Source organism: Argopecten irradians, chromosome 1 (genome assembly GCF_041381155.1).
Source record: "Argopecten irradians isolate NY chromosome 1, Ai_NY, whole genome shotgun sequence".
NCBI lineage: Eukaryota > Metazoa > Mollusca > Bivalvia > Pectinida > Pectinidae > Argopecten > Argopecten irradians.
In genome coordinates this window covers 60,490,856-60,513,064 of record NC_091134.1, presented here as the reverse complement: position 1 = coordinate 60,513,064, position 22,209 = coordinate 60,490,856, and the positions used below count along the sequence as shown (strand labels likewise).

Sequence of the window (22,209 nt, the reverse complement as noted above, 5' to 3'; positions counted from 1 at the left end):
TTTGAAAGTAAAAATAAAAATACAAGATGTCCTAATGATCAACATAAACCGTTGCTATAACCATCGGGTTCCTTGAAGCTTTCCGTGGGAAAGACTTCGAAATAAATATTTTGAATATTGTACTATTTCTTTTCGTTTTTTCATTCAATATTGAAAAGTTCTTTTTGACATGCATGAAAAGATCTTTGTTTTTTATCGAGCAAAAGCATAATGTTATTGTAAATCTTAGTCAGGGGTACTGGTGCTGCCGACAAATCTCGCGGATTTAGCAGACAAAGACATAATGACGTAGAGTACCGATACAGTCATGTACATAACGAAGTCCATGTATATAGTGTTCCGGGTACCAGGAAACGAGATTTATCAAAGTTTATAAAAAACAGTGTTGTCCGTGGTGTTACTGTTGCATAGAAAAGGGGTCTACGGATTTATCGGTAATAGTCTAATATATATATATGTATATATATACGTGTATGTCATTCGTATACAACGAAGTCTGTGGTGTTACTACTGATAATTAAAAACAATGAAGTAAGAAGTTATCAAACATAAAGGCTATAGTTTGTTATATTTTTGATGTCCGCTGTGTAACTTGTAACAGGAGACAAATGACCTATCGATTATAACAGGAATGACTATTGTAAATATAAGGCCATGGCGTTACTGAGTAAAGGATCTACATTAGTGTGCAGTATGACCACATGTCCGTGATGTTACCGATAATGGAGGACAATAATACCTCATTTAGACTATTGTGTAAGTATGTCTCCAGTGTAACTGATAGACATTGAGTCAACTTAAATCATCTTTTGTTTTTAAACTTATCTAATTAAATCTAAAATATAGTTTAATATGAACACTTTAAAAGAGGTTTTAGTTACTCTGTTATCGTTTTCATTTCCACACAAAATTTCTCGTGCAGCACTCTAGTACGACCCCCGGTTTCTATTAAGTTTCTTTGTTATCTACCACAAGTCATGGTGACTTCCGAATGGTCTAATAAACAATACGGAGTTCACATCTAAAACTGGTTTTATTGTAGTAAAGTATATCCTATGTATATCACACACAGATAACTTATCTTATGCTACCTCTCAGTCAAACAGGTGGGCAACCCCCGGGATCACCGGGTATATTTTTGGTTAAACATTTCATTGAATTTGTGCTAAATCATCATAAACAATGATATAGACTAAACTTTAAAAAAAAAACATCTATTGAATTTTTGCTAAATCATCATTTGTTTTTATCACTTGTAAACATCGTCATTTGGATTTTCCCAGTACACCAATGATTAATGGTATGATTGTGCATTTATCGACCGAATGTGCAGCAAACTGATATTTTCCTGATGAAACGAGAGTTGAGAACAGGTTTATTTGATCTATGGGACAAAATAGATGATAATCGGACGGGACCAATTGTTATCGTGCTGTGCACACACCCTGTAGTATTGAAATGGTATATTACGTGATTGGCAGGCCAGGAATATTACTTTCATGTATGTGTATACAAATCCCTATTATTGTGAACAGCAAACGTTGAAAATACAATAGATTTGAGGTGCACGATTTAGATTTTTATTTCAGTTCGCCGCATGTTTAGGACCTCAGGGATCAAACATATTGTGTAAGCAATGTAACACGACAATTCATTTTATACACCGTCATACAAAAAAATATTGTGTAAGAGTTATTTCCCTTAGGACACATATTTACGGGGGATTTCTTTTCGGGTCATGGATCAAATAATAAATAAATAAAAAGAACAATCGATAACAGCGCAGAGTGGTGGCGGCAGCATTGGAGTCATTGATTCCGATATTCGTGAAAAGTCTCTGAAAGGTTTAACAAAATCATAATTCATGTTCGACATGCATGCTATATTTTCATTAAATTCGATCATGCTTTTAATTCTCGCACGTAAAGTTTTTTTCTGACACATTTTGTGATTCAATGGTATTCTGAATGAGAGTAGATACACTTTGACATTTCAATGGACTCCAACAAATATTTGTTGTGTCATCCGATACGCTACTTCTTCAGAATCAGATGAAAAGTACAAAGGAGTTCGATCTCCGAGACGCGATCGGAACACCTCGCATAGAATTAATCTACACTTGACTGACCACTCATTGTTCACAGCCATCGTGTCATTTAGTCACTAGTCATGTTCGTGAGAAAAAAAAATATAGTAAAATATCAATATTTTTAAACATCAGATAGTCTGTTCCCGCGTGTACTTTACATAATTACTACAATATAAAATAAGTCAAGAAACATGACATTTTTCTTGTTGGCAAAATGCGACAATGTCGGAGTGTTCCTGGTATAAGGAAATACATCTAAAAATGGAATAAACTAAAATGCGTTTCTTGTGGTCTTTAGCATGATAGCAGAGTATCTTATGGTGATTAAAATAAATTAAGTTATACTAACATAATCAAGGAAAGTATATCGAGGAATTTTGATATCAATTAAAACTTGTCAATTTTAGGTTAGATCAAAAAAGGGTTTCAAATTTAGAACGACGCCATATCTTAACATCTTTGCAATATGAAGATATAATTGAGATTAAAATGCAAATGTGGTCTCAGCTATAAGCCAGCCTAAACATCAGTAATTATAGACCGAGCTCTTACAAAAGGAGATACATTTTTTATTCATGCATTTTTCTCATGCTCCTGCTACTGGGATTTGGTGAGATATGAAGTCTTTAATTGGGCTACAATGCATGCCTTGCGATATCTGTGTATCTCCTTTATGGGCGAATTAAAACGACCACTTCTGGACATTGGCTGACCTCTGGGTGACCACTGACCCGCATTAACAAAGTCCGGTCGGGACATGAGGTCTGAAAGGTACATGTAATTATATTTTACCGACAAAATTGTCGAATAAAAGAAATTGTGACAGAAACAAGCGTCAGTAGACGATTATCGCTACACGTTGACCAGTACTGGACATCGCCAATGGACATCGTAATGGTCAGTTTAGGTCAGTCACGTCTGATTACTGCTGTATCCCCAAAATAATTGGTCCGTGCACGCGGGGACAATCAACACTCACACACGGCCTCTAGACGCTGCCTAGCTATTATAATTCCATATGGCACCTTTTGACCTGGGAACAAATCTCAAAGAGCCTATCTGAAATGAGACGCGACATGTTTTTTATGCAAGGAATGTTAAAAAATAAATCTTTGTTTGTAGGTAGTTAATCCCAAGTGGTCTGACCTTCCAATAACATGGTATTTTAGGGAGATAGCGTCGGGGTCGGAGCTGACCCTTTCTGACTCCACGTCATCGCCAAACGATAACGACAGCACCACACTATGTACGTCGTCCCCTGGTAACCCGGGGAGGAGAGTCGGTGCATCACACATGTAGGGACTTTGAGGTACTTGTTTCATTTCGGATGTAACAAACCGGAATCGTCTTTAGACGATATGCATTGTGTTAGTCAATTTTCGCCTGACACAATAGTAAAATGGTTAATAAAAGCGTCTTTTCTCAGACATTAAAAGGTCATTATACAGCAATGTCTAGTGTAAAACATGCAAACACACCAGATTATGTAGAATATACGTATATACCTATAACTAGTCACGTCTATGTGAGTCTATAGTGATATACATGTAATTGGCAGAAAATCATTTTAAAATGCGCTAACGCGCATTATGAAGATTGTCTGCAACGCTGATATCTATATAAACAATACAAATTACATACAAAGCAGTTTAATGCTTAAATACATGTACACAGTCGTTAATATGATATAATATGATATCTATATAAATTTAAATTTGAAGCATACTTTACAATGATTATAAATTTCCGTTACAAGTATCTTTACGGTTTACCTATGATTTTTCCTATAGAATTTTGAATCAGCGAATTTCACCTTACAACACAGACGATATATTTAAAAGCAACACCAATTTGAAGGTTTATTAGGCAAGGGAAAATATGGTCATTGTCCGAAATCCGATCCTTGTTACAACTTTACTGACCACCTTTCTTTCCTGAGCAGGTGAGAGGCGTTGTTAGCTGGACATATTATCTAATGTGGACGGATTTCTCACGTTCCTTGCCGTGTCTATCAATACCTGAACCACAGGTTGGCAGGTATAATCCATTACACTCTCTCCTATCCATTGTCCGAACATGAGAAGGTGTCCAAACTGGACATGCTTCCTCTCTAAGGCCGTCAAAGTTCACAGTTAGAGTGTTACTCCTGTCAGTATGAAAATGTCCGAAGTACACCTGTGATATCAGGTAGCTAATAAAGACCAATGGTTGTGGTAGGTAACGCCTAATAACGCTCCTCAAATGACCACTTATTGTCTGTCCGGAGTGACAGAACTGACCACAATCATCATGTTAATGATATCTATTTACTTAAGCGTGTAATCTGCTGTCACTGATAGTTGTTTTGTGATAAAAAGAACATGTGGGTATTGACCTGTAGTTATCGAAGATCCAGCTGTCGGTCAAAGCCAGGGCCTTGTAAAAGGTGAATAAATGTCATCCATCAAACCCCTTATAGTACACAAGTGGACAACCAAATAAACACAAAACAACAACACAAAACAAACGTAACAATACCTAATCCTTTCTACAGACGTATCTAGTCTTAAGTGGTGAGATGACACGGAAGGCCAAACGATGTGAATTCAGACCATGTGAACATGTTTGATTACAGTTTTTAATATTTATCGTTCATGTTTTCTTAAAATTTCATTACTATAAAATAGATTGTTATCCAGCAGCAAATCCTATAGTAAGTTATGACGGATGTATTCAGCATTAATTCTATACGAAGTGTTTCTGGACGATTCTTTGAGCTGTTTGAATCAAACAAGATCGTCGGCTTAAAATCACTGACATTACGATAACACTAGTCCCATGTTATCAATTAAAGTGTTTGATATGAATTCCTCGTCATTGTTGTTATTTGTATATGATAAATGTATTATTTATCTTACGTTGTATCGTAATCCTCAGAACAGAGACGGAGGTGTCTAGCCTCCGATAACAACGTGTTATCACCATGGGGTGGCGATATGCTGAGCAGGTTCGAATTTTATCATCATTGCTCTACGTTGGTTATTTGACCTATTTATCCGTACCTGAATGACGAATTAACTTTATTTGGCGGGAAAATAGCGCCTTCATCCTCCGTCCAACCGTAGAGATAGCGCACTCAGTCTACTATGCTTTTTAAATCGACATCATTATCGCCCATGAAGTGGTTTTTTTAGACTTTAGAGCAACACTATTAAAGCTACCCTTCGTCTATCAGTTTTAAACGCTTCGTTTGTATTGCTCTGATTGCCTGTGGACAACTAATTCCAAACCTTTGCTAACAAAAAACAATAAGGCTCAAATTGTTGCTCCTTGTTGAACCACAAAACAGACTGAAAAGAAGAAAGAGAAAAATGAAGGAACACTCAAAATATTAAAGTGATTTTATTTTCAAATCTCAACATACAAACAATGCCGTGCGATAATTTATTGTATAGAATCACTTCAACACAATCTTATTGTGTTTTCCATGTCTTCACTGACGTTATAGCCATTGTTTACAATCAGACGCAGGAGATGTACTATCGGACAGATAGAGCTGTATTAACCTTTATAAGGATTATGGCGATTATTGTGGTGAGCCACTTTAATCCAAAATTAAACATTTTCTGATTTTGACCATGTATTTCCACGATTGGAACAAATTTAGGGTCTTTGACGTAAGCTGGCCACCACCGCCTATCGATAAGATTTTAACATCAATATCCAAAGTTAAAAGCAAGAAGGTGCACAGAAGTCTGATTATCTAGCGTCACAGCAGGTTAGATATTGACCATACACTTGACAGACTATCTCCAGTTCTCACACGTCCCTTTCAAGTCCTATTACAACCCTATGTCCTATTACAACCCTATAAAACATTTGACACGGAATCTAAATGGCGCGTCATAGTGAATACTGACACCTGATTAAGCCGCGTCTTTTCTCACCTATTACAAAGAACTGACCACCTTTGTGTCTATGGCAAGTGTGTAGTCATTATTGTATACCTACTGGACACACTGATAAAGTTTATTGACCAGTTTGGACACTGGTCAAGGGTCCTGCATGTAGAGTTACGTCACCTTTGTTAGCTGCAGTGCTGCCATCTACCCGTCATAAATAAACATGACCGTCGGTATGACACCTGGCTTTGTCCGCGATGGTACTGTATAAATTTGACAGTTTGTAAGTTAGATACATTTACATATTTGAATAACGGTGTGCTTATGTACATAACTTATCTAATACCGGATTCTAAGACCCTCCGTTAGATACTGTTGTACGATAGCATTGACGCGAAGAATGACACGAACTCATGGTACGCACAGTACTGAAGTTGTTTGCTGTCCATTGCAGCATACGGTGGAAGATATATATCGATTCTGGGGTTATTAGGGTTTTCGAAAATCGTTGATTTTTTTTTGTATTCTGCAGATAGAGATATTCCCTATGTTCAATAAATGTCAGGTAAACAAACACAACTCAGTGCAGCTTTGTCTATAAGGTCGAATCCCTTTCAGCAACCAGAATGAAATTCCATGCTGAAATGGACCACCTTCTGAGACAAAGACAGACTTATAACCTCACTACATTGTCTCGTTTACACTCACATTAGATATTTTCCATAAACTAGTGATCTTAACACTATTGACGATAGTTACACACACTTTACAAATTGCAAATTTAAGTCTTTTTCTGTGATGATATTTAGTCTAAGAATCAATAATTTCGCTTGACGTCAGGAAATATTTTTGTCGTTGACATAATTTGTTCATGACCGTATAGACGAAAAATAAATCTCGACTTCAAAATAACGAATTATAAGTAGATATCATTCATGGAGCTTCATAATCATGTCGGTTTGAACTGCAGTGTACATACCGGTATCTTTTTATCATTTCTTTAGTCTTTTCAGTCGATTTGATAATTTCTTTTTTACCGGACATTAATATCCTAAACGATTTCTTTACATAGACTTATTAATGGACCCATTTCCCCATAAAACACCACCTTAATGAAATATTAAAAATAACCTACTGTGAAACACGTGTCTCGAGAATGAAGATGATGCGTGCAATTTAACCGTCCACTGGTCATAGAGCATCGGAACGTGCCGGAACCGGATGTCCTGCTAAGAGTGTTAAATTATAAATAATAAGTATTGGTCATTGGCAGATTGCAATGACCAGATTGGCAGATTGCAATGACCAGATTTCAGCTGTCAGACTAAAGCCATAATACGGCAAAGTTATTTTTATATTTTTTTCTGGTCAATTGACTATCGTCCAGGTTTTACCGTGGACAATAACAGCCCTCTGAACAACCCTAATCTCACTAGCTTATTTAGTAATTGGCTTTTTATCTCCATTTTAATTCTGTTGACCAGTGCATGACATTTTAAGGGTCATTTCTGACGGCATTTTTTGTCTGACCAAGCGTCTGGCCGGAGATACAGGTCACGGACCTATTAGAATCAAGCTGTGAATACATACAGTCCTTTGATAATGCAAGTCGGTACCGTTATTCTAAATAGCCTTTAAGCCACTAGCTCATGTTTCAGACCCAGTAATCTGTCCCCTCAATTCTAACTTAAAATCCCTAACGACCCTTTTTTCGTCTATAAGGAAACCGTCGGAGTGCAAATACAATCCTCGTACCTTTACCACCGAATATCAAGCAAATAAACACAATTCCAATCATACTTGGTATTCTCTATATTCCTTCAAATGCACGATTTTTTATTATAAACATAATGCAGACATCGATCAAATTAGTGCATAAGTATGTTACAAGTGAAAGAGTAATATTGATGGTTTGTAATTAAAATTTACAGTGGTATTGAAACAAGTGACATACTCTAATTGGATATTATGTTGCTACTTGTGATCACGATATGTATAAAACTATAAATTGTCCATGTCCGCGTCAACTAACCAATACACAACTGTTCTACCAATCAAAAGACTACACAATTAATTTTCTGCTAGAGAATGTATTAAAGTAAATAGGCCGGGATCCACGTCATAACCGGAAGTTCATCCCAGTTTATACAATGTAACCTCTCGATTTCGTTTTCAGTGATTCATAAGGCTTCAGAAAAACATTGGTGCTTAAGTTGTGGGGGCGGGGGGGGGGGGGGGGGGGGGTGCACGTGGACCACCCTAGATCTTGGCCTAAAACACTTACAGAAATACTGGTAGCACGAACCTCCAATATTACTGGTTTAACATACTGTGGAGTAGAATGGTGACACACTAAACTAGAAATAAAAACATTCATTATATACAAAATGATTTTCTACAATATGGGTATGACATTGCTTATTTTCCTGATGCATGTACGTGGTTCTAATTTATCATGGAAGGTTTAAATATATCCAATAGACTATCGCTCTGTATAAATGTATCGTATTTATCTACAACTCTCGTTATCATCTACAATGCAATGAGCTCTTCCATTCAGCATATATGCATAAAATTCCCCCAATTTAAGCTATATGTCTTGACTGTTCGAACATGTTGACTTGTCTCTTCCGTTATCTATTGAATACCACATATTTAATTAAATAAGCTACAGAAATTACAGCTAATGACAAAGAGGTAAAAATAAAAGTAAGCAACTATACGGACTTTATACAATGCAAATAAATAAATAAATAAATAAATAAATAAATAAATATTTCAATGTTCTATGTCAGTCTACATAAGAAATTCACTTTACTAATGGTAATATTAATGATTCTGTACCCATTTCATTACACCACATTAATATCATTGTTTTACCAATACTGCCAAAATTCATTTCAAATCATGTTATTCTCAAAATGTTGGTAATGTTTGGTGCTAAATAACTTCTTACAATCCCTGATTAATTTGACAGCTAAAAGTATGAGATTAATACGGCACATATCAACTTTAATGTATTTGTTTCTAAGCGGCAGTGAAGGTTGACACTACAAACTAAATTCAATGTTTTCAGAATTTTTAGATGTAATTCTTAATTACATTTTGATAATATAAGCATGAGGCATTTTGTATAATGTGAAAAGTTGCCTTTTACATGTACATTTATATTCTAGATAATGCAAATACTATTACTAGGAGAAAAGGAATTTATTTCACATATGACGTTTTCAAAAATAAACATGAGGCATTTTGTATAATGTGAAAAGTTGCCTTTTACATGTACATTTATATTCTAGATAATGCAAATACTGTTACTAGGAGAAAAGGAATTTATTTCACATATGACATTTTCAAAAGGATAAAAAAAACATCACCTTATCCTGAACCAGTACAGTCAATAATTAGCCCCCTTTAAACTCCTTCGTTTAATCCCTATTGAATAGTACATGGCATTCGAAGGGTCACTCTTGACCGGCGGGGACAGAACTTTTTTAAGGACTGCTGTCCGGAGATGCAGGTCATGCGGTCATTATGGTCAAGATTTAGAAATAACCCCAGAGCTGGACACTAGTTTCAATAGAGAATGTCATTTCGGGTCAGATCGTCACCTTTGTAACCGACTGAACTTGGTTTGGGTTTTAATTCTGGATAGTTAGTTTGATACAGACTGTTTGATCTCATTCTAAATCAGCCCGTTTATATTGTTCCCGTGATATGTAGGTTATTGATAAAATAATTAAATGATAAAACTGGTAATGAGAAGTTTATTCATATTTAATCCATCAATGAATCAGCATATTTTGTTTTACACGGTGTGAAAATCCCCACAAATCCCACGCACACACAATAAATCAAACCAAGTCGTAATGACCTAACGTTGGCCCCCTTTTTGTGAACGATAGATGTGTATATCTCTTTGCCTCGTTTAGAGAGCACTGTTGTCCCACAGCTTTGTCGAAGGACAGACTAATATCACACCGGAAGAAAAATTCCCTTTTTTCATAAGAAAGCATACCAAAACCAATGCATTTATGTCCTTCCTGTTATGATTATTATTTTGCAACGCAGAAAAAAACCAGGCGTGTAGAGAGGCGTTCGCATCATTATAGAAACCTCAGCTGCTGGAAAAAGCAAGCGAACCACACAGAAAAAAGCGTACAATGAAATGTAAGTCAATTTACACGATCATGGATCATGCCTAGTGTATACAAGTAGTTTATTATAAATCTAAAATGAATGAGAGAAGACTCTCAGTAATATCCTTTTTGTGAAGCCTCTAGGGAAGGTTTCCAATGTGTATGATCAGGTCTTTTTTGTTTTTCTTTGGTAATTATACAAATAAGCTTTTCGTCGATAACTTCAATTGACTGTAGACGTGCAAATTAAGACATAATGTGACAGTCATTGCAAAACCAATGAAGCTGTCAAATGTATCTGTAAATTTCCAATTAAAAAAAAACCTCCTACATACATGTAACCTTGAATAAAACGCATTTTCAGACATGTTTGTCATTTTATTTGCTTGACAAATGACAATGTATGTGACAATTTGGATATTACTTTGACACATCGCTCTGACCTCACGAACGCCTGACCGTGTCACAGTATGCATATGCATATGGTTATTATTATAAAGCGCAAGTTGACATGGACACGGATACTAAGAAAGTCATGATATTCGGATTTTACAATGTGAAATGCCGAGCTTAACTGTTCATTTTTATATTATTCGCCTTATAAAACAGATGTCGATAATTAATCATGGAGTTCACAACGGAGTTATAACAAGAAATTCAAGTCTGCATTCTCCGCCACATGAAGGTACAGTAGGAAATATTGCTCCATCACGTCAAAGATAATATCCAGTGTTATTAGTGTAAAGATTATGAAATTAAAATGTACCGTGTGTACCATTCTTATTGGTCACCAAGTAAATTATATTGTTTTTAACATTAAACGAAATCAAGCAAAATGCCTCGGTTACGAATCGTACCCGAGCCTCGATAATCTTAATGCCATTTGATCTTATTTATGTGACTTGATGATATCTCATTGTTAAAACACACTGAGTCCATGTCAGTACAAACTGTAAATATTATGAAATGCTTTAGTATGTTTTAGTCAACAAGAAGGTGAAAGTGCCGAACCATAAAAAGATTTGATTATATTTACCTAAGTAAATACTAGAACCGAATGTTGCGTAGAATATAATAATTACAAAGAAGTTTACCCATTGAATAATTATTTAAGCGTATGTGTAGCTTTTTATTCTTTTCTATTTACCGATAATATTCATATTTTTAACGTGGTTTACGTTTTTCTTCTGACAAAAGAGTTTGTTTAAAAGTGTCGAAACCAATAATAGCGCCACATATAATGAAGTGAATTTTCATATTCATACGAGTAAATACTGGAACTGAATGTTGTTTAGAAAATTATCATTTCATCTACTAGGAAGCAAACAAAACTAGGATCCACACAAAGTCTAACCGGCTGGAAATGATGAAAACGATAGAATGACACAATATTAGGGTCATAGACACTATCTTACTACCGATGTTAATTCATTTGATATCCGCTCATAGAAAGGCGTTCATTCCCTCCAAAATCTAAACCGGAAGTCATTTTAACAATATCAAAAATTACATCAGTTTTATTGATAATATCAATACAATGTGCATCGCCATCATGTAATGTCCGATTCACCATTCAATTTTGTGTTACATCAAAACCAATTGAAACGGCAATACAACCACTGAACTAGGTTGTTAATTCTGATAATTGGAATAAGTTATCAAAAAAGAAGAAAGTAAATAAATATCAATCAATAAAACATCCATAGACATATTTGGTAGTTTTTGGATAGAGCTGTACAGTAGCGTGGCAGGCGAGAATTCTACCACCTAACCACCGATGCTTCTTATACACTCTATGTTATTCAACTAGTTCTGGGATAACCCTCGGAACCATATATGCGGTGCAAGAAGTACTCTACAGAACCACTCATTTTCTAGGAAGTTTTTCTTGGCTCACTTGGCTCATTATCAATGTCAAAAATGAAATAGGTTTATCAATCAAAAAAATCAAATGTGCATCGGCCGGGAATCGAACCCGGGCCTCCCGTGTGGCAGGCGAGAATTTTTTTTTAACTTTAAAAATAATTTTTTAATGTTCCCAGCAAATAGGACCCCCGTGGTTGGGGCCCCGAAGGCTCCTCACATTTCATTTAATATAAACATTTGAAATCAACTTCAGAAATTGGCTAATTTTTCGTATGCTCCATGATAAAGGATATGGTTAGTGATGTTGCTAATATTTAATGATACCCGAGGGGAAAATGATGTATTTTCAAGTGATGAGGTATAAAGTGAAAATTAATGTAATCATTGACAGGAGGCGATTTTATCAATATCAAAAATAAAATCAGTATATCAATTAATAAAATAAAATGTGCATCGGCCGGGAATCGAACCCGGGCCTCCCGCGTGGCAGGCGAGAATTCTACCACTGAACCACCGATGCTTCTTATACACTCATGTTATTCAACTCACTGATTAAACATTTTTCTGTTTTTGATTTTAATGTTTGCGAGCATATGGTAAACAGATACTTATGTATAAGTTAGATAAATGTATTGAATAACTACGCAGTGTAGCTTTTTTCTTTTCCATTTACCTATGATAAACACATTTCAACGTGATTTACAGTTTTGTTCTGACAACATATTTTGTTAACGTTTTTTAGAAGATACCAGTTTCAACCACTATAAAGCAAACAAAGCTAGGATCCATACGAAGTTCTGAGATAGGCCTCGGAACCATATATGCGGTGCAAGAAGTATTCTACTGAACCATTCCTTTTCTAGGAAGTTTTCTCGGCTCACTCTGCTTTAGGTAAATGTTTGTAAAACACATTGATCAATTCCTATTTCCCGTTGATTTTTTCGGGCTTGTGTATCTTTGACATTGCAATTATTTCGCGAAGGCTACCTTTCAAACTAACGCAGACACATTCGTTTTCGGAGATGTTCATCATTGAATCTTGTTTTATATTAAAAAGAAAGGAGGACCAAAAACGGCAATACAACTGCTGAACTAGGTTGTTAATTCAGATAATTAAAATAAGTTATTAAATAAGAAGAAAGTCAATGCATGAACAATTTGCATGTTCATCATTGAATCTTGTTTTATATTAAAAACAAAGGAGGACCAAAAACGGCAATACAACTGATGAATTAGGTTGTTAATTTAAATGATTATAATAAGTTATTAAAAAAGAAGAAAGTCAATGCATGAACAATTTGCATGGCAAAATTTTGCATCGGCCGGGAATCGAACCCGGGCCTCCCGCGTGGCAGGCGAGAATTCTACCACTGAACCACCGATGCTTCGTATTGGACAAGTTCAATTTCAGAAAATGGCTAATTATGTATGCTCCATGATAAAGGATATGGTTAGTGATGTTGCTAATATTTAATGATACCCGAGGGGAAAATGATGTATTTTCAAGTGATGAGGTATAAAGTGAAAATTAATGTAATCATTGACAGGAGGCGATTTTATCAATATCAAAAATAAAATCAGTATATCAATTAATAAAATAAAATGTGCATCGGCCGGGAATCGAACCCGGGCCTCCCGCGTGGCAGGCGAGAATTCTACCACTGAACCACCGATGCTTCTTATACACTCATGTTATTCAACTCACTGATTAAACTTTTTTTCTGTTTTTGATTTTAATGTTTGCGTGCATATGGTAAACAGATGCTTATGTATAAGTTAGATAAATGTATTGAATAACTACGCAGTGTAGCTTTTTTCTTTTCCATTTACCTATGATAAACACATTTCAACGTGATTTACAGTTTTGTTCTGACAACATATTTTGTTAACGTTTTTTCAGAAGATACCAGTTTCAACCACTATAAAGCAAACAAAGCTAGGATCCATACGAAGTTCTGAGATAGGCCTCGGAACCATATATGCGGTGCAAGAAGTATTCTACTGAACCATTCCTTTTCTAGGAAGTTTTCTCGGCTCACTCTGCTTTAGGTAAATGTTTGTAAAATACATTGATCAATTCCTATTTCCCGTTGATTTTTTCGGGCTTGTGTATCTTTGACATTGCAATTATTTCGCGAAGGCTACCTTTCAAACTAACGCAGACACATTCGTTTTCGGAGATGTTCATCATTGAATCTTGTTTTATATTAAAAAGAAAGGAGGACCAAAAACGGCAATACAACTGCTGAACTAGGTTGTTAATTCAGATAATTAAAATAAGTTATTAAATAAGAAGAAAGTCAATGCATGAACAATTTGATGTTCATCATTGAATCTTGTTTTATATTAAAAACAAAGGAGGACCAAAAACGGCAATACAACTGATGAACTAGGTTGTTAATTTAGATGATTATAATAAGTTATTAAAAAAGAAGAAAGTCAATGCATGAACAATTTGCATGGCAAAATTTTGCATCGGCCGGGAATCGAACCCGGGCCTCCCGCGTGGCAGGCGAGAATTCTACCACTGAACCACCGATGCTTCGTATTGGACAAGTTCAATTTCAGAAAATGGCTAATTATGTATGCTCCATGATAAAGGATATGGTTAGTGATGTTGCTAATATTTAATGATACCCGAGGGGAAAATGATGTATTTTCAAGTGATGAGGTATAAAGTGAAAATTAATGTAATCATTGACAGGAGGCGATTTTATCAATATCAAAAATAAAATCAGTATATCAATTAATAAAATAAAATGTGCATCGGCCGGGAATCGAACCCGGGCCTCCCGCGTGGCAGGCGAGAATTCTACCACTGAACCACCGATGCTTCTTATACACTCATGTTATTCAACTCACTGATTAAAATTTTTTCTGTTTTTGATTTTAATGTTTGCGTGCATATGGTAAACAGATACTTATGTATAAGTTAGATAAATGTATTGAATAACTACGCAGTGTAGCTTTTTTCTTTTCCATTTACCTATGATAAACACATTTCAACGTGATTTACAGTTTTGTTCTGACAACATATTTTGTTAACGTTTTTTCAGAAGATACCAGTTTCAACCACTATAAAGCAAACAAAGCTAGGATCCATACGAAGTTCTGAGATAGGCCTCGGAACCATATATGCGGTGCAAGAAGTATTCTACTGAACCATTCCTTTTCTAGGAAGTTTTCTCGGCTCACTCTGCTTTAGGTAAATGTTTGTAAAATACATTGATCAATTCCTATTTCCCGTTGATTTTTTCGGGCTTGTGTATCTTTGACATTGCAATTATTTCGCGAAGGCTACCTTTCAAACTAACGCAGACACATTCGTTTTCGGAGATGTTCATCATTGAATCTTGTTTTATATTAAAAAGAAAGGAGGACCAAAAACGGCAATACAACTGATGAACTAGGTTGTTAATTTAGATGATTAAAATAAGTTATTAAATAAGAAGAAAGTCAATGCATGAACAATTTGATGTTCATCATTGAATCTTGTTTTATATTAAAAACAAAGGAGGACCAAAAACGGCAATACAACTGATGAACTAGGTTGTTAATTTAGATGATTATAATAAGTTATTAAAAAAGAAGAAAGTCAATGCATGAACAATTTGCATGGCAAAATTTTGCATCGGCCGGGAATCGAACCCGGGCCTCCCGTTTGGCAGGCGAGAATTCTACCACTGAACCACCGATGCTTCGTATTGGACAAGTTCAATTTCAGAAAATGGCTGATTATGTATGCTCCATGATAAAGGATATGGTTAGTGATGTTGCTAATATTTAATGATACCCGAGGGGAAAATGATGTATTTTCAAGTGATGAGGTATAAAGTGAAAATTAATGTAATCATTGACAGGAGGCGATTTTATCAATATCAAAAATAAAATCAGTATATCAATTAATAAAATAAAATGTGCATCGGCCGGGAATCGAACCCGGGCCTCCCGCGTGGCAGGCGAGAATTCTACCACTGAACCACCGATGCTTCTTATACACTCATGTTATTCAACTCACTGATTAAAATTTTTTCTGTTTTTGATTTTAATGTTTGCTTGCATATGGTAAACAGATACTTATGTATAAGTTAGATAAATGTATTGAATAACTACGCAGTGTAGCTTTTTTCTTTTCCATTTACCTATGATAAACACATTTCAACGTGATTTACAGTTTTGTTCTGACAACATATTTTGTTAACGTTTTTTTAGAAGATACCAGTTTCAACCACTATAAAGCAAACAAAGCTAGGATCCATACGAAGTTCTGAGATAGGCCTCGGAACCATATATGCGGTGCAAGAAGTATTCTACTGAACCATTCCTTTTCTAGGAAGTTTTCTCGGCTCACTCTGCTTTAGGTAAATGTTTGTAAAATACATTGATCAATTCCTATTTCCCGTTGATTTTTTCAGGCTTGTGTATCTTTGACATTGCAATTATTTCGCGAAGGCTACCTTTCAAACTAACGCAGACACATTCGTTTTCGGAGATGTTCATCATTGAATCTTGTTTTATATTAAAAAGAAAGGAGGACCAAAAACGGCAATACAACTGCTGAACTAGGTTGTTAATTCAGATAATTAAAATAAGTTATTAAATAAGAAGAAAGTCAATGCATGAACAATTTGATGTTCATCATTGAATCTTGTTTTATATTAAAAACAAAGGAGGACCAAAAACGGCAATACAACTGATGAATTAGGTTGTTAATTTAAATGATTATAATAAGTTATTAAAAAAGAAGAAAGTCAATGCATGAACAATTTGCATGGCAAAATTTTGCATCGGCCGGGAATCGAACCCGGGCCTCCCGCGTGGCAGGCGAGAATTCTACCACTGAACCACCGATGCTTCGTATTGGACAAGTTCAATTTCAGAAAATGGCTAATTATGTATGCTCCATGATAAAGGATATGGTTAGTGATGTTGCTAATATTTAATGATACCCGAGGGGAAAATGATGTATTTTCAAGTGATGAGGTATAAAGTGAAAATTAATGTAATCATTGACAGGAGGCGATTTTATCAATATCAAAAATAAAATCAGTATATCAATTAATAAAATAAAATGTGCATCGGCCGGGAATCGAACCCGGGCCTCCCGCGTGGCAGGCGAGAATTCTACCACTGAACCACCGATGCTTCTTATACACTCATGTTATTCAACTCACTGATTAAAATTTTTTCTGTTTTTGATTTTAATGTTTGCGTGCATATGGTAAACAGATACTTATGTATAAGTTAGATAAATGTATTGAATAACTACGCAGTGTAGCTTTTTTCTTTTCCATTTACCTATGATAAACACATTTCAACGTGATTTACAGTTTTGTTCTGACAACATATTTTGTTAACGTTTTTTAGAAGATACCAGTTTCAACCACTATAAAGCAAACAAAGCTAGGATCCATACGAAGTTCTGAGATAGGCCTCGGAACCATATATGCGGTGCAAGAAGTATTCTACTGAACCATTCCTTTTCTAGGAAGTTTTCTCGGCTCACTCTGCTTTAGGTAAATGTTTGTAAAATACATTGATCAATTCCTATTTCCCGTTGATTTTTTCGGGCTTGTGTATCTTTGACATTGCAATTATTTCGCGAAGGCTACCTTTCAAACTAACGCAGACACATTCGTTTTCGGAGATGTTCATCATTGAATCTTGTTTTATATTAAAAAGAAAGGAGGACCAAAAACGGCAATACAACTGCTGAACTAGGTTGTTAATTCAGATAATTAAAATAAGTTATTAAATAAGAAGAAAGTCAATGCATGAACAATTTGATGTTCATCATTGAATCTTGTTTTATATTTAAAAACAAAGGAGGACCAAAAACGGCAATACAACTGATGAACTAGGTTGTTAATTTAGATGATTATAATAAGTTATTAAAAAAGAAGAAAGTCAATGCATGAACAATTTGCATGGCAAAATTTTGCATCGGCCGGGAATCGAACCCGGGCCTCCCGCGTGGCAGGCGAGAATTCTACCACTGAACCACCGATGCTTCGTATTGGACAAGTTCAATTTCAGAAAATGGCTAATTATGTATGCTCCATGATAAAGGATATGGTTAGTGATGTTGCTAATATTTAATGATACCCGAGGGGAAAATGATGTATTTTCAAGTGATGAGGTATAAAGTGAAAATTAATGTAATCATTGACAGGAGGCGATTTTATCAATATCAAAAATAAAATCAGTATATCAATTAATAAAATAAAATGTGCATCGGCCGGGAATCGAACCCGGGCCTCCCGCGTGGCAGGCGAGAATTCTACCACTGAACCACCGATGCTTCTTATACACTCATGTTATTCAACTCACTGATTAAACATTTTTTCTGTTTTTGATTTTAATGTTTGCGAGCATATGGTAAACAGATACTTATGTATAAGTTAGATAAATGTATTGAATAACTACGCAGTGTAGCTTTTTTCTTTTCCATTTACCTATGATAAACACATTTCAACGTGATTTACAGTTTTGTTCTGACAACATATTTTGTTAACGTTTTTTTCAGAAGATACCAGTTTCAACCACTATAAAGCAAACAAAGCTAGGATCCATACGAAGTTCTGAGATAGGCCTCGGAACCATATATGCGGTGCAAGAAGTATTCTACTGAACCATTCCTTTTCTAGGAAGTTTTCTCGGCTCACTCTGCTTTAGGTAAATGTTTGTAAAATACATTGATCAATTCCTATTTCCCGTTGATTTTTTCGGGCTTGTGTATCTTTGACATTGCAATTATTTCGCGAAGGCTACCTTTCAAACTAACGCAGACACATTCGTTTTCGGAGATGTTCATCATTGAATCTTGTTTTATATTAAAAAGAAAGGAGGACCAAAAACGGCAATACAACTGCTGAACTAGGTTGTTAATTCAGATAATTAAAATAAGTTATTAAATAAGAAGAAAGTCAATGCATGAACAATTTGATGTTCATCATTGAATCTTGTTTTATATTAAAAACAAAGGAGGACCAAAAACGGCAATACAACTGATGAACTAGGTTGTTAATTTAGATGATTATAATAAGTTATTAAAAAGAAAAAAGTCAATGCATGAACAATTTGCATGGCAAAATTTTGCATCGGCCGGGAATCGAACCCGGGCCTCCCGCGTGGCAGGCGAGAATTCTACCACTGAACCACCGATGCTTCGTATTGGACAAGTTCAATTTCAGAAAATGGCTAATTATGTATGCTCCATGATAAAGGATATGGTTAGTGATGTTGCTAATATTTAATGATACCCGAGGGGAAAATGATGTATTTTCAAGTGATGAGGTATAAAGTGAAAATTAATGTAATCATTGACAGGAGGCGATTTTATCAATATCAAAAATAAAATCAGTATATCAATTAATAAAATGTGCATCGGCCGGGAATCGAACCCGGGCCTCCCGCGTGGCAGGCGAGAATTCTACCACTGAACCACCGATGCTTCTTATACACTCATGTTATTCAACTCACTGATTAAAATTTTTTCTGTTTTTGATTTTAATGTTTGCGTGCATATGGTAAACAGATACTTATGTATAAGTTAGATAAATGTATTGAATAACTACGCAGTGTAGCTTTTTTTCTTTTCCATTTACCTATGATAAACACATTTCAACGTGATTTACAGTTTTGTTCTGACAACATATTTTGTTAACGTTTTTTTAGAAGATACCAGTTTCAACCACTATAAAGCAAACAAAGCTAGGATCCATACGAAGTTCTGAGATAGGCCTCGGAACCATATATGCGGTGCAAGAAGTATTCTACTGAACCATTCCTTTTCTAGGAAGTTTTCTCGGCTCACTCTGCTTTAGGTAAATGTTTGTAAAATACATTGATCAATTCCTATTTCCCGTTGATTTTTTCGGGCTTGTGTATCTTTGACATTGCAATTATTTCGCGAAGGCTACCTTTCAAACTAACGCAGACACATTCGTTTTCGGAGATGTTCATCATTGAATCTTGTTTTATATTAAAAAGAAAGGAGGACCAAAAACGGCAATACAACTGCTGAACCAGGTTGTTAATTCAGATAATTAAAATAAGTTATTAAATAAGAAGAAAGTCAATGCATGAACAATTTGATGTTCATCATTGAATCTTGTTTTATATTAAAAACAAAGGAGGACCAAAAACGGCAATACAACTGATGAACTAGGTTGTTAATTTAGATGATTATAATAAGTTATTAAAAAAGAAGAAAGTCAATGCATGAACAATTTGCATGGCAAAATTTTGCATCGGCCGGGAATCGAACCCGGGCCTCCCGCGTGGCAGGCGAGAATTCTACCACTGAACCACCGATGCTTCGTATTGGACAAGTTCAATTTCAGAAAATGGCTAATTATGTATGCTCCATGATAAAGGATATGGTTAGTGATGTTGCTAATATTTAATGATACCCGAGGGGAAAATGATGTATTTTCAAGTGATGAGGTATAAAGTGAAAATTAATGTAATCATTGACAGGAGGCGATTTTATCAATATCAAAAATAAAATCAGTATATCAATTAATAAAATAAAATGTGCATCGGCCGGGAATCGAACCCGGGCCTCCCGCGTGGCAGGCGAGAATTCTACCACTGAACCACCGATGCTTCTTATACACTCATGTTATTCAACTCACTGATTAAACATTTTTCTGTTTTTGATTTTAATGTTTGCGAGCATATGGTAAACAGATACTTATGTATAAGTTAGATAAATGTATTGAATAACTACGCAGTGTAGCTTTTTTCTTTTCCATTTACCTATGATAAACACATTTCAACGTGATTTACAGTTTTGTTCTGACAACATATTTTGTTAACGTTTTTTCAGAAGATACCAGTTTCAACCACTATAAAGCAAACAAAGCTAGGATCCATACGAAGTTCTGAGATAGGCCTCGGAACCATATATGCGGTGCAAGAAGTATTCTACTGAACCATTCCTTTTCTAGGAAGTTTTCTCGGCTCACTCTGCTTTAGGTAAATGTTTGTAAAACACATTGATCAATTCCTATTTCCCGTTGATTTTTTCGGGCTTGTGTATCTTTGACATTGCAATTATTTCGCGAAGGCTACCTTTCAAACTAACGCAGACACATTCGTTTTCGGAGATGTTCATCATTGAATCTTGTTTTATATTAAAAAGAAAGGAGGACCAAAAACGGCAATACAACTGCTGAACTAGGTTGTTAATTCAGATAATTAAAATAAGTTATTAAATAAGAAGAAAGTCAATGCATGAACAATTTGATGTTCATCATTGAATCTTGTTTTATATTAAAAAAAAGGAGACCAAAAACGGCAATACAACTGATGAACTAGGTTGTTAATTTAGATGATTATAATAAGATATTAAAAAAGAAGAAAGTCAATGCATGAACAATTTGCATGGCAAAATTTTGCATCGGCCGGGAATCGAACCCGGGCCTCCCGCGTGGCAGGCGAGAATTCTACCACTGAACCACCGATGCTTCGTATTGGACAAGTTCAATTTCAGAAAATGGCTAATTATGTATGCTCCATGATAAAGGATATGGTTAGTGATGTTGCTAATATTTAATGATACCCGAGGGGAAAATGATGTATTTTCAAGTGATGAGGTATAAAGTGAAAATTAATGTAATCATTGACAGGAGGCGATTTTATCAATATCAAAAATAAAATCAGTATATCAATTAATAAAATAAAATGTGCATCGGCCGGGAATCGAACCCGGGCCTCCCGCGTGGCAGGCGAGAATTCTACCACTGAACCACCGATGCTTCTTATACACTCATGTTATTCAACTCACTGATTAAACATTTTTCTGTTTTTGATTTTAATGTTTGCGAGCATATGGTAAACAGATACTTATGTATAAGTTAGATAAATGTATTGAATAACTACGCAGTGTAGCTTTTTTCTTTTCCATTTACCTATGATAAACACATTTCAACGTGATTTACAGTTTTGTTCTGACAACATATTTTGTTAACGTTTTTTCAGAAGATACCAGTTTCAACCACTATAAAGCAAACAAAGCTAGGATCCATACGAAGTTCTGAGATAGGCCTCGGAACCATATATGCGGTGCAAGAAGTATTCTACTGAACCATTCCTTTTCTAGGAAGTTTTCTCGGCTCACTCTGCTTTAGGTAAATGTTTGTAAAATACATTGATCAATTCCTATTTCCCGTTGATTTTTTTGGGCTTGTGTATCTTTGACATTGCAATTATTTCGCGAAGGCTACCT

At 35.3% G+C, this 22,209-nt stretch overlaps 16 non-coding genes across 16 annotated transcripts; all 16 read right to left on the bottom strand.

The window, feature by feature from the left end:
* Positions 1-12,424: 12,424 nt before the first annotated feature.
* Trnag-gcc (transfer RNA glycine (anticodon GCC)) lies at positions 12,425-12,495 on the bottom strand. The gene has a single exon. It is a non-coding gene; the product is annotated as a tRNA-Gly (tRNA).
* Positions 12,496-13,289: 794 nt separating this feature from the next.
* Trnag-gcc (transfer RNA glycine (anticodon GCC)) lies at positions 13,290-13,360 on the bottom strand. Its single transcript has one exon. It is a non-coding gene; the product is annotated as a tRNA-Gly (tRNA).
* A 220-nt stretch (positions 13,361-13,580) lies between these two features.
* Trnag-gcc (transfer RNA glycine (anticodon GCC)) lies at positions 13,581-13,651 on the bottom strand. The gene has a single exon. It is a non-coding gene; the product is annotated as a tRNA-Gly (tRNA).
* Positions 13,652-14,446: 795 nt separating this feature from the next.
* On the bottom strand, positions 14,447-14,517 carry Trnag-gcc (transfer RNA glycine (anticodon GCC)). Its single transcript has one exon. It is a non-coding gene; the product is annotated as a tRNA-Gly (tRNA).
* A 220-nt stretch (positions 14,518-14,737) lies between these two features.
* On the bottom strand, positions 14,738-14,808 carry Trnag-gcc (transfer RNA glycine (anticodon GCC)). Its single transcript has one exon. It is a non-coding gene; the product is annotated as a tRNA-Gly (tRNA).
* A 1,085-nt stretch (positions 14,809-15,893) lies between these two features.
* Trnag-gcc (transfer RNA glycine (anticodon GCC)) lies at positions 15,894-15,964 on the bottom strand. Its single transcript has one exon. It is a non-coding gene; the product is annotated as a tRNA-Gly (tRNA).
* A 794-nt stretch (positions 15,965-16,758) lies between these two features.
* Trnag-gcc (transfer RNA glycine (anticodon GCC)) lies at positions 16,759-16,829 on the bottom strand. Its single transcript has one exon. It is a non-coding gene; the product is annotated as a tRNA-Gly (tRNA).
* Positions 16,830-17,049: 220 nt separating this feature from the next.
* On the bottom strand, positions 17,050-17,120 carry Trnag-gcc (transfer RNA glycine (anticodon GCC)). Its single transcript has one exon. It is a non-coding gene; the product is annotated as a tRNA-Gly (tRNA).
* Positions 17,121-17,914: 794 nt separating this feature from the next.
* Positions 17,915-17,985, bottom strand: Trnag-gcc (transfer RNA glycine (anticodon GCC)). The gene has a single exon. It is a non-coding gene; the product is annotated as a tRNA-Gly (tRNA).
* A 220-nt stretch (positions 17,986-18,205) lies between these two features.
* Positions 18,206-18,276, bottom strand: Trnag-gcc (transfer RNA glycine (anticodon GCC)). Its single transcript has one exon. It is a non-coding gene; the product is annotated as a tRNA-Gly (tRNA).
* Positions 18,277-19,071: 795 nt separating this feature from the next.
* Trnag-gcc (transfer RNA glycine (anticodon GCC)) lies at positions 19,072-19,142 on the bottom strand. Its single transcript has one exon. It is a non-coding gene; the product is annotated as a tRNA-Gly (tRNA).
* A 215-nt stretch (positions 19,143-19,357) lies between these two features.
* On the bottom strand, positions 19,358-19,428 carry Trnag-gcc (transfer RNA glycine (anticodon GCC)). Its single transcript has one exon. It is a non-coding gene; the product is annotated as a tRNA-Gly (tRNA).
* A 795-nt stretch (positions 19,429-20,223) lies between these two features.
* Trnag-gcc (transfer RNA glycine (anticodon GCC)) lies at positions 20,224-20,294 on the bottom strand. Its single transcript has one exon. It is a non-coding gene; the product is annotated as a tRNA-Gly (tRNA).
* Positions 20,295-20,514: 220 nt separating this feature from the next.
* On the bottom strand, positions 20,515-20,585 carry Trnag-gcc (transfer RNA glycine (anticodon GCC)). Its single transcript has one exon. It is a non-coding gene; the product is annotated as a tRNA-Gly (tRNA).
* Positions 20,586-21,377: 792 nt separating this feature from the next.
* On the bottom strand, positions 21,378-21,448 carry Trnag-gcc (transfer RNA glycine (anticodon GCC)). Its single transcript has one exon. It is a non-coding gene; the product is annotated as a tRNA-Gly (tRNA).
* A 220-nt stretch (positions 21,449-21,668) lies between these two features.
* On the bottom strand, positions 21,669-21,739 carry Trnag-gcc (transfer RNA glycine (anticodon GCC)). Its single transcript has one exon. It is a non-coding gene; the product is annotated as a tRNA-Gly (tRNA).
* Positions 21,740-22,209: the final 470 nt, after the last annotated feature.